The following is a 14888-nucleotide window of genomic DNA, read 5'->3' on the forward strand; positions in this document are numbered from 1 at the left end:
TTTAAATGTATGCGGACTATGTGTGCACGCACCTGTCTGTCGGTTTGTTTTTAGTTCCGGCTTTCTGCTCCCTTGTCTGTGATATATCTCTGACTCTCAGAGACAAGGGCTGCAAGCATCTTCCTGCCCTGTGAGGATGGGCAGAGCAGCTCAGGCAAAAAAAGGAACATGACTGGAATATAAACACAGAGGCACTTGTTATTTGACAGAAGCAAAATGCTAGGTATGTGGCTCATTTGCCCGCAAAAGGAACACAGTGTGCTTTGTGGAAATCCCAAGACATCCTTGCAAATAAAATAAAATAAAACGTCCCAGCAGGCTTGAGAACATACACATGAAAAGAGAAAGGAGCCTCACAATAGAGCTGGGCTCGACTCCTCATTCTTCTTGAGCATGGACCTTTTAAGATGACTCGTCTCTTCAGACAGCTTTTGTTGCTAGATGAGAATGGCTGCATTGTGGGGTGCTATTCTATCCCTCCACAGTTCTTCTGCCTGCTATGCTGTGAATCCGTTAATGAGATACAGCCGTAGGAGAATGGGCTTCAAGAACCTAAGAGGGTAGCTTTTTTTTACATTGTGGTCCCAAGAGAATAAGGAACACCAAGGGATTTTTTGAGAGCTAGTCCTGGTGGTCAGCTCTTTCAAGAGCTGGCAGAATAAATGGACAACGGTGGCCTCTTCCCCAGTGCCAGGCAAGGTATCTCTGTCTAAAATTAGAACGGGTATTATTAAAAACAGCTCAGCTTCCATTACATAATCAACTGCCTGATTCTAAAGGCTTGCTTTAGCTGCAGTGACAGAAATGGGTGGGTGTCTTCATATCTCTCTAGCTAAAATGGCATAACAAACGGTCAGAGAGCCTTTGAGTTAGAACTATGGAGTCCCCTAATAATCAAGGTTCCAGGTTCCTACAACTCTTGCAATACAGTAGAGCAACACCAGGTATCTAGAATCCAATTAGGTTCCATGCAAATAGCATGGAATCAGCTCTGAGCCATCCCAGTACACTCAGTACTCCTGCTGTGCCCTCCCAAAGCCAAGATCCAATTTTTGACAGAAGGCACCATGCATGTGTGCCTGTTCCAGTAAGTTGCTGTTCCAACATGGTGCCCTCCAGATGTTGTTGGACTCTAACTCCCATGAGGTCCAGCATGTTCCAGTAGTGAAGGATGATGTGATTTGTAGTCCAGCAACATCTGGAAGGCCACAGGTTTCCCCATTCCTGCAGTATGGAGTGCCTATGAAGTTGCCATTTAATACTGCTGGTGCAAAATTGGGAGGTGGCAAGGGGGGAATCTTTTGTTTCTCTATTTGGATAGAAATGTCTGATTTACATTCTGGGCCGCACACCTTTTTGTAAATTGAATTGTATAGATGGTTGTAAGAAATGCAACAGAAAATAAAACTGATTTCTTTCTCTATCTCCTTTTCACGAACACCATCATCTTTTCAGTCAAATATTCTCTCTGAAGAAATTCAGATTTTTCTCCTGCAGAACACTTTTAAAAAAATATCTTTCGGCTCATGTGATTTAGGATTCTCTGTGTTGTCTTATTAATTTTCTTCTCTCTCTGTGGTTGAGGGAGCCAGTCTTGCAGGCTAGTCTACTCATTTCAGAACAGTGTATGTTGGGAGGGGAAGGGTTGGCTAGGGACTAGCTGTGCAGGGATACTCACTGTCAATAATTCCCTGTTCCTTTTCTGAGCAGAGCTGAGCCAAAGTTTATCAGAAGACATTCCCCCACCCTCCAAGAACATTGCTCTCTCCCTCCTCATTATCCTAGCAGCCTCCTGAAGAAACCAAGCTAATGAGGCAGAGTGGGTGTCAGCAGATATGTGGGGTTACGTGTTTGCTGTTAGCTAGACACTTCATGAGCTAGTTAGACCTAACCAGACACTTGATGAATAAAACTCACTGGGTGACCTTGGGGCCAGGCACAGTTTCTCAGCCTAACCTACCTCCCAGGGGCATTGTGAGGATAAAATGGAGACAGGAAGAACCAGGTGCACCACCCTGAGCTCCTGGCAGGAAAATGTAATGAATAATACAAACATTCCCAGTAGAGCAGAGATTGGCAATGTGGTGTCCTTCAGATGTTATGGGTCACAATTCCCATCATTCTTGTCCTTTGGTCATGCTTGCCAGGGCTGATGGGAAATATAGCCTTTAAACATCTGGAGGTCACCATGTTGGCTACCTCTGAGATCGCACCTTCTAGGAGCTCTGAAATATGTACCTGAAGAATCATAGAATCATAGAATCATAGAGTTGGAAGAGACCACAAGGGCCATCGAGTCCAACCCCCTGCCAAGCAGGAAACACCATCAGAGCACTCCTGACATATGGTTGTCAAGCCTCTGCTTAAAGACCTCCAAAGAAGGAGACTCCACCACACTCCTTGGCAGCAAATTCCACTGTCGAACAGCTCTTACTGTCAGGAAGTTCTTCCTAATGTTTAGGTGGAATCTTCTTTCTTGTAGTTTGGATCCATTGCTCCGTGTCCGCTTCTCTGGAGCAGCAGAAAACAACCTTTCTCCCTCCTCTATGTGACATCCTTTTATATATTTGAACATGGCTATCATATCACCCCTTAACCTCCTCTTCTCCAGGCTAAACATGCCCAGCTCCCTTAGCCGTTCCTCATAAGGCATCGTTTCCAGGCCTTTGACCATTTTGGTTGCCCTCCTCTGGACACGTTCCAGTTTGTCAATGTCCTTCTTGAACTGTGGTGCCCAGAACTGGACACAGTACTCCAGGTGAGGTCTGACCAGAGCAGAATACAGTGGCACTATTACTTCCCTTGATCTAGATGCTATACTCCTATTGATGCAGCCCAGAATTGCATTGGCTTTTTTAGCTGCCGCGTCACACTGTTGGCTCATGTCAAGTTTGTGGTCAACCAAGACTCCTAGATCCTTTTCACATGTACTGCTCTCAAGCCAGGTGTCACCCATCTTGTATTTGTGCCTCTCATTTTTTTTGCCCAAGTGCAATACTTTACATTTCTCCCTGTTAAAATTCATCTTGTTTGTTTTGGCCCAGTTCTCTAATCTGTCAAGGTCGTTTTGAAGTGTGATCCTGTCCTCTGGGGTGTTAGCCACCCCTCCCAGTTTGGTGTCATCTGCAAATTTGATCAGGATGCCCTTGAGTCCATCATCCAAGTCGTTGATAAAGATGTTGAATAAGACCGGGCCCAAGACAGAACCCTGTGGCACCCCACTAGTCACTCTTCTCCAGGATGAAGAGGAACCATTGATGAGCACCCTTTGGGTTCGGTCAGTCAGCCAGTTACAAATCCACTGAGTGGTAGCATAGTCAAGACCGCATTTTACCAGCTTCTTTACAAGAATATCATGGGGCACCTTGTCAAATGCCTTGCTGAAATCAAGGTAGGCTACATCCACTGCATTCCCTTCATCTACCAGGCTTGTAATTCTGTCAAAAAACGAGATCAGGTTAGTCTGACATGACTTATTTTTCAGAAATCCATGCTGACTATTGGTGATCACAGCATTCCTTTCTAGGTGCTCACAGACTGTTTGCTTAATGATCTGCTCCAGAATCTTCCCTGGTATTGATGTCAGACTGACTGGGCGGTAATTATTTGGGTCCTCTCTTTTCCCCTTTTTGAAAATAGGGACAACATTTGCCCTCCTCCAGTCTGCCGGGACTTCGCCTGTTCTCCAGGAATTCTCAAAGATGACTGCCAGTGGTTCTGAGATCACATCTGCCAGTTCTTTTAATACTCTTGGATGCAGTTCATCTGGCCCTGGAGACTTGAATACATCTAGACTAGCCAAGTATTCTTGTACTATCTCCTTAGTTATTCTGGGCTGTGTTTCCTCTGCTGAATCATTTGCTCCAAATTCTTCAGGTCGGGCATTGTTTTCTTTATCGGAGAAGACTGAGGCAAAGAAGGCATTGAGGAGTTCAGCCCTTTCTGTGTCCCCTGTTTGCATTTCACCATCTTCTCCTCTGAGTGACCCCACTGTTTCTTTGTTCTTCCTTTTGCTACGAACATACCCATAAAAGCCTTTTTTGTTGCTTTTAACCTCTCTAGCAAGCCTGAGTTCATTCTGTGCTTTAGCTTTTCTGACTTTGTGTCTACACGTGCTGGCTATTTGTTTGAATTCCTCTTTGGTGGTTTCCCCCCTTTTCCATTTTTTGTACACATCCTTTTTTAATCTTAACTCAGTTAAAAGTTCTTTAGATAGCCACCCTGGCTTCTTTAGGCACCTTCCATGTTTCCGTCTCATTGGTATTGCCTGAAGTTGTGCTTTTACTATCTCCCTCTTAACAAACTCCCAGCCATCATGAACTCCCTTTCCTTTTAGTATTACTGTCCATGGGATCTCACCAAGCACTTCCCTAAGTTTTATGAAGTCGGCTTTCTTAAAGTCGAGAAATTGAGTCCTAGTATGCTTGGCTGCTCCTTTCCGCTGTATAGTAAACTTCAGAAGAGCATGATCACTCGCGCCTAATGATCCTTCCACTTCTACCCCACTAACTAGGTCATCAACATTGGTTAGGACCAGATCTAAAATGGCTGTTCCTCTTGTTGCTTCTCCCACTTTCTGGACAATGAAGTTGTCTGCAAGGCCAGTGAGGAAACTGTTTGACCTTATGCTCTTGGCTGAGTTTGACATCCAACAAATATCCGGGTAATTGAAGTCCCCCATTACTACTATCTCCCTTCCTTTTGCATGCTTGGCCATCTGTTCCAGGAAGGCATCATCTATGTCCTCCGTTTGGCTTGGGGATCTATAGTAAACTCCCACAATGAGGTCACTGTTATTCTTCTCTCCCTTAATTTTGACCCAAATGCTCTCACTTTGGCTTTGAGGTTCTAAATCTTGGATCTCTTCACAGGTATACACATCCCTGACATATAACGCCACTCCTCCTCCTTTCTTGTCTGGTCTGTTTCTCTGAAATAGATTGTATCCCTCCATTATTACATTCCAATCGTGGGACTTATCCCACCAGGTTTCAGTGATTCCTATTATGTCATATTTAGTTTGCTGTACCAAGAGCTCAAGCTCATCTTGTTTATTTCCCATACTTTGCGCATTAGTGTACAGACATTGAAGTCCATTAATCATTCCCCCGTGTCTCTTATTTAAGGATTTTTTCCTCCCACCACTAGGTCTGCGTGCTGTTTGCTCCATTCGGTCTATGACATTTGGATGATCATCTTCATCAATTGATAGACTCCTACCTTCAGGAGCACTGTCTCCCTCCCCCACATTAGTCAGTTTAAAGCCCTCCTGATGAGGTTTCTGAGATTTTTTGCAAAAACATTCCTCCCAACCGTTGTGAGGTGCAGCCCATCGCTTGCCAGAAGTCCATCTTCAAGAAACTGCATTCCGTGATCTAAGAATCCAAACCGTTCCTGTTTACACCATTTGCGAAGCCAGTTGTTCACTTCCACTATATTTCCCTCTCTCCCTGGGCCACGTCGTTCAACTGGGAGGACAGATGAGATGACAATTTGTGCATTTAATTGCTTCAATTTCCTGCCCAGAGCCTCGTAATCTCTTTTGATCTTCTGGAGGCTATTGCTTGCAGTGTCATTGGTTCCCACATGAACCAAGAGGAAGGGGTATTTGTCAGTGGGTTTTATGATTCCTTGCAGTCGTTCAGTTACATCTTGGATCTTAGCCCCGGGGAGACAGCACACTTCCCGAGACATCTTGTCAGGCCCACAGATCACTGCTTCTGTTCCCCTCAGTAGGGAATCCCCTATCACCACTACACGCCTCCTCTTAGGTCTGGTCGGGGTTCTTCCGTGAGCTGTCCGTTCCAAGGTCGCCTGCACATTCCCTGAGGACTGCCTTTGCTGCTCGTCTTCATATACCTGATCGACTGTAATGAGGGAGAGATCCTCAAATGGAGTCTGCTCTTCGTCTTCCATGCTAGGGGAAAGGACCTCAAAGCGATTGCGTATTTCTAAACAATCAGAGCGAACCCTGGGCCTCCTACTTCTTTGAGTCACGTTTCTCCATATATCTGGCTCCTGTGTTGGTGAACTAGCCTCCTTCTCAGGGGAGTCCCCTGTCTCCTCCTTGGTGGAGACGGTGTGCTCTGTTGCTTCCAAGAAGAGCTCCAGCTCTCTAATTCTTTGGAGCGTAGCTACACGTTCCTCCAGTTGCTGGACTTTGTCTTTTAAGAGGGCAATCAACATGCAATTGCTGCAGGTAAAGCTGCCTGCAACCTTTGGCAAGATGGCAAACATTGCGCAGGAACCACAGGCGACTGCAGCTGTTCCCTCACCCTCCATCTTGAGAAGGTGTCGTTGGGGGTGACTACAGCGGTCCTCCATCATAAAAAGCGTGAAGACAGGACAAATAAATCCCCCCAAATAAACCTATATCTCCCCCAACAAACGTTTGAGACTAGCTCTCCTAAATCTAAAAGATGGATCAAACTGCGCGCGCCGCTAGGCGCGCGCCGCTGCCCTACAAGCTCTGACAAGCTCCTCCCACAGCTAATCACCTACCTCAACAGAAGCCCTGCCCCCTCTGACCTTTGCACAGAGAAAGCAGCTAATCAGCCACAAGAAACTCACACAAGAAAACCCTTTTTGTTCCTTCTTCAGCTGCTGCCCTACAAGCTCTGACAAGCTCCTCCCACAGCTAATCACCTACCTCAACAGAAGCCCTGCCCCCTCTGACCTTTGCACAGAGAAAGCAGCTAATCAGCCACAAGAAACTCACACAAGAAAACCCTTTTTGTTCCTTCTTCAGCTGCTGCCCTACAAGCTCTGACAAGCTCCTCCCACAGCTAATCACCTACCTCAACAGAAGCCCTGCCCCCTCTGACCTTTGCACAGAGAAAGCAGCTAATCAGCCACAAGAAACTCACACAAGAAAACCCTTTTTGTTCCTTCTTCAGCTGCTGCCCTACAAGCTCTGACAAGCTCCTCCCACAGCTAATCACCTACCTCAACAGAAGCCCTGCCCCCTCTGACCTTTGCACAGAGAAAGCAGCTAATCAGCCACAAGAAACTCACACAAGAAATCCCTTTTTGTTCCTTCTTCAGCTGCTGCCCTACAAGCTCTGACAAGCTCCTCCCACAGCTAATCACCTACCTCAACAGAAGCCCTGCCCCCTCTGACCTTTGCACAGAGAAAGCAGCTAATCAGCCACAAGAAACTCACACAAGAAAACCCTTTTTGTTCCTTCTTCAGCTGCTGCCCTACAAGCTCTGACAAGCTCCTCCCACAGCTAATCACCTACCTCAACAGAAGCCCTGCCCCCTCTGACCTTTGCACAGAGAAAGCAGCTAATCAGCCACAAGAAACTCACACAAGAAAACCCTTTTTGTTCCTTCTTCAGCTGCTGCCCTACAAGCTCTGACAAGCTCCTCCCACAGCTAATCACCTACCTCAACAGAAGCCCTGCCCCCTCTGACCTTTGCACAGAGAAAGCAGCTAATCAGCCACAAGAAACTCACACAAGAAAACCCTTTTTGTTCCTTCTTCAGCCGCTGCCCTACAAGCTCTGACAAGCTCCTCCCACAGCTAATCACCTACCTCAACAGAAGCCCTGCCCCCTCTGACCTTTGCACAGAGAAAGCAGCTAATCAGCCACAAGAAACTCACACAAGAAAACCCTTTTTGTTCCTTCTTCAGCCGCTGCCCTACAAGCTCTGACAAGCTCCTCCCACAGCTAATCACCTACCTCAACAGAAGCCCTGCCCCCTCTGACCTTTGCACAGAGAAAGCAGCTAATCAGCCACAAGAAACTCACACAAGAAAACCCTTTTTGTTCCTTCTTCAGCCGCTGCCCTACAAGCTCTGACAAGCTCCTCCCACAGCTAATCACCTACCTCAACAGAAGCCCTGCCCCCTCTGACCTTTGCACAGAGAAAGCAGCTAATCAGCCACAAGAAACTCACACAAGAAAACCCTTTTTGTTCCTTCTTCAGCTGCTGCCCTACAAGCTCTGACAAGCTCCTCCCACAGCTAATCACCTACCTCAACAGAAGCCCTGCCCCCTCTGACCTTTGCACAGAGAAAGCAGCTAATCAGCCACAAGAAACTCACACAAGAAAACCCTTTTTGTTCCTTCTTCAGCTGCTGCCCTACAAGCTCTGACAAGCTCCTCCCACAGCTAATCACCTACCTCAACAGAAGCCCTGCCCCCTCTGACCTTTGCACAGAGAAAGCAGCTAATCAGCCACAAGAAACTCACACAAGAAAACCCTTTTTGTTCCTTCTTCAGCCGCTGCCCTACAAGCTCTGACAAGCTCCTCCCACAGCTAATCACCTACCTCAACAGAAGCCCTGCCCCCTCTGACCTTTGCACAGAGAAAGCAGCTAATCAGCCACAAGAAACTCACACAAGAAAACCCTTTTTGTTCCTTCTTCAGCTGCTGCCCTACAAGCTCTGACAAGCTCCTCCCACAGCTAATCACCTACCTCAACAGAAGCCCTGCCCCCTCTGACCTTTGCACAGAGAAAGCAGCTAATCAGCCACAAGAAACTCACACAAGAAAACCCTTTTTGTTCCTTCTTCAGCTGCTGCCCTACAAGCTCTGACAAGCTCCTCCCACAGCTAATCACCTACCTCAACAGAAGCCCTGCCCCCTCTGACCTTTGCACAGAGAAAGCAGCTAATCAGCCACAAGAAACTCACACAAGAAAACCCTTTTTGTTCCTTCTTCAGCTGCTGCCCTACAAGCTCTGACAAGCTCCTCCCACAGCTAATCACCTACCTCAACAGAAGCCCTGCCCCCTCTGACCTTTGCACAGAGAAAGCAGCTAATCAGCCACAAGAAACTCACACAAGAAAACCCTTTTTGTTCCTTCTTCAGCTGCTGCCCTACAAGCTCTGACAAGCTCCTCCCACAGCTAATCACCTACCTCAACAGAAGCCCTGCCCCCTCTGACCTTTGCACAGAGAAAGCAGCTAATCAGCCACAAGAAACTCACACAAGAAAACCCTTTTTGTTCCTTCTTCAGCTGCTGCCCTACAAGCTCTGACAAGCTCCTCCCACAGCTAATCACCTACCTCAACAGAAGCCCTGCCCCCTCTGACCTTTGCACAGAGAAAGCAGCTAATCAGCCACAAGAAACTCACACAAGAAAACCCTTTTTGTTCCTTCTTCAGCCGCTGCCCTACAAGCTCTGACAAGCTCCTCCCACAGCTAATCACCTACCTCAACAGAAGCCCTGCCCCCTCTGACCTTTGCACAGAGAAAGCAGCTAATCAGCCACAAGAAACTCACACAAGAAAACCCTTTTTGTTCCTTCTTCAGCCGCTGCCCTACAAGCTCTGACAAGCTCCTCCCACAGCTAATCACCTACCTCAACAGAAGCCCTGCCCCCTCTGACCTTTGCACAGAGAAAGCAGCTAATCAGCCACAAGAAACTCACACAAGAAAACCCTTTTTGTTCCTTCTTCAGCCGCTGCCCTACAAGCTCTACAAGCCGCTGCCCTACAAGGTTAGAGTCCCATTGCTGCTTCGCATCTTGCCCTACAAGCCGCTGCCCTACAAGGTTAGAGTCCCATTGCTGCTTCGCATCTGCTCAGGATCTGGCAAGCTACAACTAGTCAGAAGAGCAAGTCTAGGGCAGAAGATGGGTAGCCCAACAGCGGTAGAGCCAGAGCCATTTTCAGGTACAGCCAACTCTGGCTGCATGCACAGGTAGTTCACATCTTACTTGAGGTTCAGGTAGGTAGCCATGTTGGTCTGGCGCAGTTGAAATAATTTAAAAAATTTAAAAAACTAAACAAATTAAAAAATAGTCTAGTAGCAGCTCAGAGACCAACTAAGTTTGATCTAGGTATGAGCTTTCATGTGCATGCACACTGAGTATCTGAGGAAGTGTGCATGCACACGAAAGCTCATACCTAGAACAAACTTAGTTGGTCTCTAGGGTGCTACTAAACTATCTTACTTGAGGATTGGGTTCTGGGGGACCACATGTTTACACAAAAACACATAAAGCCAGGACCCCTGTAATGTGGAGGTCTGCTTGCTTGGCTATGGGAAGGCAGCATGGTCCTGTGGTCCTCCCACCTCCTTCCCAAAGCCTGGTAAGCACTTGCCCAGTTTGGGGAAGACAGCGTGACTACTCTGGGATGCTGCCAGAGCCCTCCCACTGCTTTCCCAAAGCCGGGTAAGCCTGGGATTTCAGCTTTGCACAGGTGCTTGGGAAATAAATGGAGATTGGGTTTCCTCCACTTTCAGATTATTTATTTATTCCCACCCATCCACCCACCCAAAACTGCAATCATGTAAGTAAAATAAGCGTAAGTTGCAAGTTACCCTTACCTTTGAAGCACATTCAAAGCACATTTCTCCCCTCAAAGAATTCTGGGCACTGTAGTTTAAGGATCCAAGGAATTGTAACTCCAAGGAGTGGTAAACTTCAGGGCCCAGAATACTTCGAGGGGGAGAAAATGCTTCAAATGTGCTTAGAAGGTATAGTGTGTTCTAGTTTTGACCTCATTCTCTTCCCTGGTGAGCTCAGCAGGCCCAACACTGAGATTCAGAAGGAGGAAGCTCATAGGCAAGGCCAACCCTAGACCTGTCTTAAGTAAGAAGTCAGTGAGGCAGGGAAATAAAATGTTCAACTAAAGGTGCCTCCATGAAGCATTGAACGAAACAGATTGGTTATCCGGAAACTCTGTTCCGGTGACATTTGGTGACAGATTATGTAAATATCAAACTTTTGAATCATTCTACCGCTACTGGTGAAGAAGATTTAGAGACTTTGGTTGCATTTCTGATCATTTGTATTAGTCTATGAATAGTGTTTAGTGACATTGTTATTGGCCATCGTGTTGTGTTATTTTGTTCAGCTTGTCTATATTGCAACACAGGGGTTTGTTTATGGAGGGATTGAGGAAAGGCAGATTGAAGCTGATGGTGCAATGCCTCCATCACCCAAGTGGAAGAGCTTCCACTGGAGATTTGACCTTGTGCTCCACAAATCCTCACCTACTGCATTTTTGTGTCTCTTTCAGCTCACATTATGAATGTGCAGCTATAATAATAATGATGTATTGCATACAAAGCTTCCTAAATTCCCTCACCCAGGTTCAGATTTGCCTTTTGGTGTATTATTAAATGTATTCATAACCCACCTCAAATTGATAGCTCCCATTCATCTTCTGTACATCCAATGTTGTAATCAGCTGTAATTTTCTTTTCTCTCTCCCCCCCTCCCAATGACTTTCTGAGGTTTGGAGTAAAACTGATGTGTCTGGAGTGGCACCAAAGAGAGTTTTCCAAGTTCTGATTCCTGTGACTTCTTCTCTGCAGATTTTTGTGGCTAAGAAGTATATTATATCTTGAAACCTTTATCATAATCACTGGTAGCTATGCATAAGAACTCTTTATGTTATTTATATCTTTAGCCCTTGTGGAGCTGATTTTGGAAAAATAAATAAAAGGCATGGGAAAAGAAAGTTGGATCAAGACCATGCCTCAATATCTTATTATTATTTTTTTAAAAATCATCCATGGAATGGCTAAGTACATGAATAATGCCATGTCAAGTTCAACCCTGAGTGAGCCAAGTTATTGCAATAGACATGCTGGGTAGTTTTCCTGGACGTGCTATTTTTCTAGAGAAAGAGGTGCCAGAAATCAGCATGAACACCTCCCTTGTTCTCTTAGAATGGCAATGGCACCCACCTGATAGGTACCAGAACTAAGTTCTGGTGAGTTCCAGCTGAAAAAATGCCTTGCTTATTCTACAGACGGCGTGTTTGGCAACAGAAACACTTTAAGGCAAAATCCTGCAGAAGACAAATCAGTATTAGTATACCCCACCCTGCATGCTTTTCAAAATGTCATTTGCCACAGTAAATGGAATGTTTTCTTCATTCCAATTGGGTGAAGCAGTCTGTTGAAAAAGCCATAACTTCAGAAGGCAAACAAATGGATTCTATTAAAAATTAGGTTGTTACATAAAGCAGTTTTTCTGAAGCGCATATATCTCAATACGGATGAGCATCTGTTGGAATAACTAGTTTTCGGTTGTTTTTCAAATCAGAACTGGAAGAAGAAATGTGCTCATTTCTCTGTAGTTAACACATCCGCCGCATTTCTAGCATATGGCACCAAAGAGCCTCCAAGAAAAAAGAAAGTTTTCTATTAACATAAAGTAATCACACTCTAATTTTCTTCTAGCAGTGCCAGACCCTTTCATTTTCTTTGTAACATTGCATATAATCAAGCATATGCAAATAACAAACAGCCTCCTTTGCCTACGGAGTCCTGCGTGTTTCCCTTTGCCAAGAGAGCTAATCACGGCTGTGATCTAACTCTCCCTGGTAACCTTTGTGGCAGCAATGTTATCTCTGCCTCTTGACTTTTTCATGCCAAGACTGCTTTCATTTGCAAACATTATCCATGGAGGAACGACTGCTCAAAAGCAATAGGAAAATAAATGGCCAGGGGTAGGGGGAGGAGAGAAAATGTAGAAGCAAATACTTCAGTGGTTAAGGCTCGCTTCTCTCAAGCTTGTTTCTGTCTCGATGATAAATGACGTCTGATCCCATTGCTGTGGTGCCTCCGCCGCCACATTTATCCAAATATTGGGACAGCATTCAAAACATTCAGGCAGTCAGAAGTATGCATTCAAACCGCAGCCTCCTTTGCACAGGCTTCCTTGAGTAGCGTCAGTACAGCACATCATAAGCAGAGATAATAATGAGCACATTTGGGTTCATTTATCTCCCTTACTTTGAGGACAGAAGGTCTGTCTGTTTATTCATTCACACAGCGCCATCAGTGCACCTGGTGCTTTGCAGTTGGCTCAAACAAACAAAAATCTCCTCCCCTTAATGACTTACCATTTCAACTGTGGAAGAGCTAAGGATGGGGAAGCAGAGATCCACCATATGACTACTATCATCCCTGACTGTTGGCATTCCTGGCAGGGGCTGATGGGATTGGAGTCCAACGGCATTGGGGAAGGAGTAAAGACTCTTCAGCACTTCCCAAAGGCTCAATATCTCTGTAAATTGCCTGATATCGTTGTCATGCCAGATGATTGGCAGGAAGGTGGTTCCATTCGTGTATCAAAACTGTGGCCCTTGAGGGTGGGGGAAATTAAGAACTGGCTCCCTGGGCCAAAAAGGTTCCCCACCCCAGATCTAAATGTAATACAGTGGTACCTCGGGTTACATATGCTTCAGGTTACATACGCTTCAGGTTTCAGACTCCGCTAACCCAGAAATAGTACCTTGGGTTAAGAACTTTGCTTCAGGATGAGAACAGAAATTGTGCTCTGGCAGCAGTGGGAGGCCCCATTAGCTAAAGTGGTGCTTCAGGTTAATAACAGTTTCAGGTTAAGAACAGACCTCCAGAATGAATTATGTACTTAACCCAAGGTACCACTGTACATAAATAGCCAATTCCCCTACTGCAAATGCCACAGAAGACAACACAACGAATCCATAATAGAGGTGTTAGTTTAAGCTAAGTCCTTCAAGTTCAGCTCTTTTATCTACCATACTGCACTGGAACAGGATTTCACTTATCTTGTAAGACCTCAAGATTTCTATAGCATTGCTTTGCTTTTTGAGCTGATTTCTTCCATGTGGTGCTCCCAACCATGCACAGAAGCACATATGCTAAAGGATATAACACATCTGTTTTTACCAAGGTACCGTCAGTCTACCATGAAAGCAAAAGCTTTTTTAAAAAATGGTCGCATGGCTGATTCTAAGTGGGATTGCATTACCAATAAACAGATTTAATATTCCACTTCTATGCCTTGTTCATGAACAAGTTCAAAAGCATAGGTCCCAGGACTGATCCTTGGTGGAACTCCACATTCTAACTCCCTTCATCTGGAGAACTGGCCATTTATTCCTGCTCTCTCCTTCCTGCTCTAACCAATTCCTGATCTACAAGAGGACCACCACTACTCTTCTTCTGTTACTGCTAAGTTTAAGATCTCTTTTGTGACATACCTTATCAAAAAGCTCTTTGAAAGCCCAAGTGCTCTGTGTCACTTCTAGAGAAGCAAACCCATATGCAATGTTGCCAGCGAGCCTGTTACATGCGGGAAGGGATCATAGTTCAGTGGGTGTCCTAGGTTTTGTTCAAAGGGCAAATAGTTTTTTTAGGGAATGAACAAATGTGGGCTTGAAACATACTGAGAAGTTCTCCTGCTTCTGTTTTCTTCTCAAGAAAAGACCAGCAGCAGAACTTCCCAGCATGTTTTGGGGCACCCAGGGAGACTGGGTGGGGGAATAAGAAAACCCACAGGAATTTCATCACTTCTTGCTGCCATGGTGTGTTGCCCTCTTGCTGCAGAATAGCATGATTCTAAAGTAATTAAGCAAAAGGTCAACTTATACAACCAATGGGAAACGTGAAGCCACAGCATTTAAGCTATTCATAGGTTTGAAGCTGAAAATTTCAGGGTAGCAACATTATTATACAGCTGATTTAGCTTCCAGAGGTGCATGCCACATATGACAAAAACAGAAGGTATTATTTCTATGCTACTTAAAAACTAAACATGGTAACAAACCAACAAACCTGTATATGTTACAAATTTAATGTGCACAATGCATTGTACACCCCATATCATTAAGTATACACTTGTTTTTTCCACATGTACATGATGTGGGAATCATTACATTCTCTTTTCTCCCCATCCCATCAGTTCATGTGCATAGTGGAATGAAGTCTTAGCATCTGCTTTGCAGGTATGCATGAGGTATCCACAGAATGCCTGGAAACGTGTAATGTGACTCTAATGATGTTCCACAAAATCAGGAATATAATTAGAGGTTAATAAACCGCTCTGTGAAATTACATTGGGGAGAAGGCAGCATTTCTTTCTGTGTCAAAATATGGGTGCATAAAGTTAGAAACAATGTGCTAGTGTAAAGGGGAAAGTTCAACCCGGG

Source organism: Podarcis filfolensis, assembly GCF_964270895.1.
Source record: "Podarcis filfolensis genome assembly, chromosome: 4".
Taxonomy (NCBI): Eukaryota; Metazoa; Chordata; class Lepidosauria; order Squamata; family Lacertidae; genus Podarcis; species Podarcis filfolensis.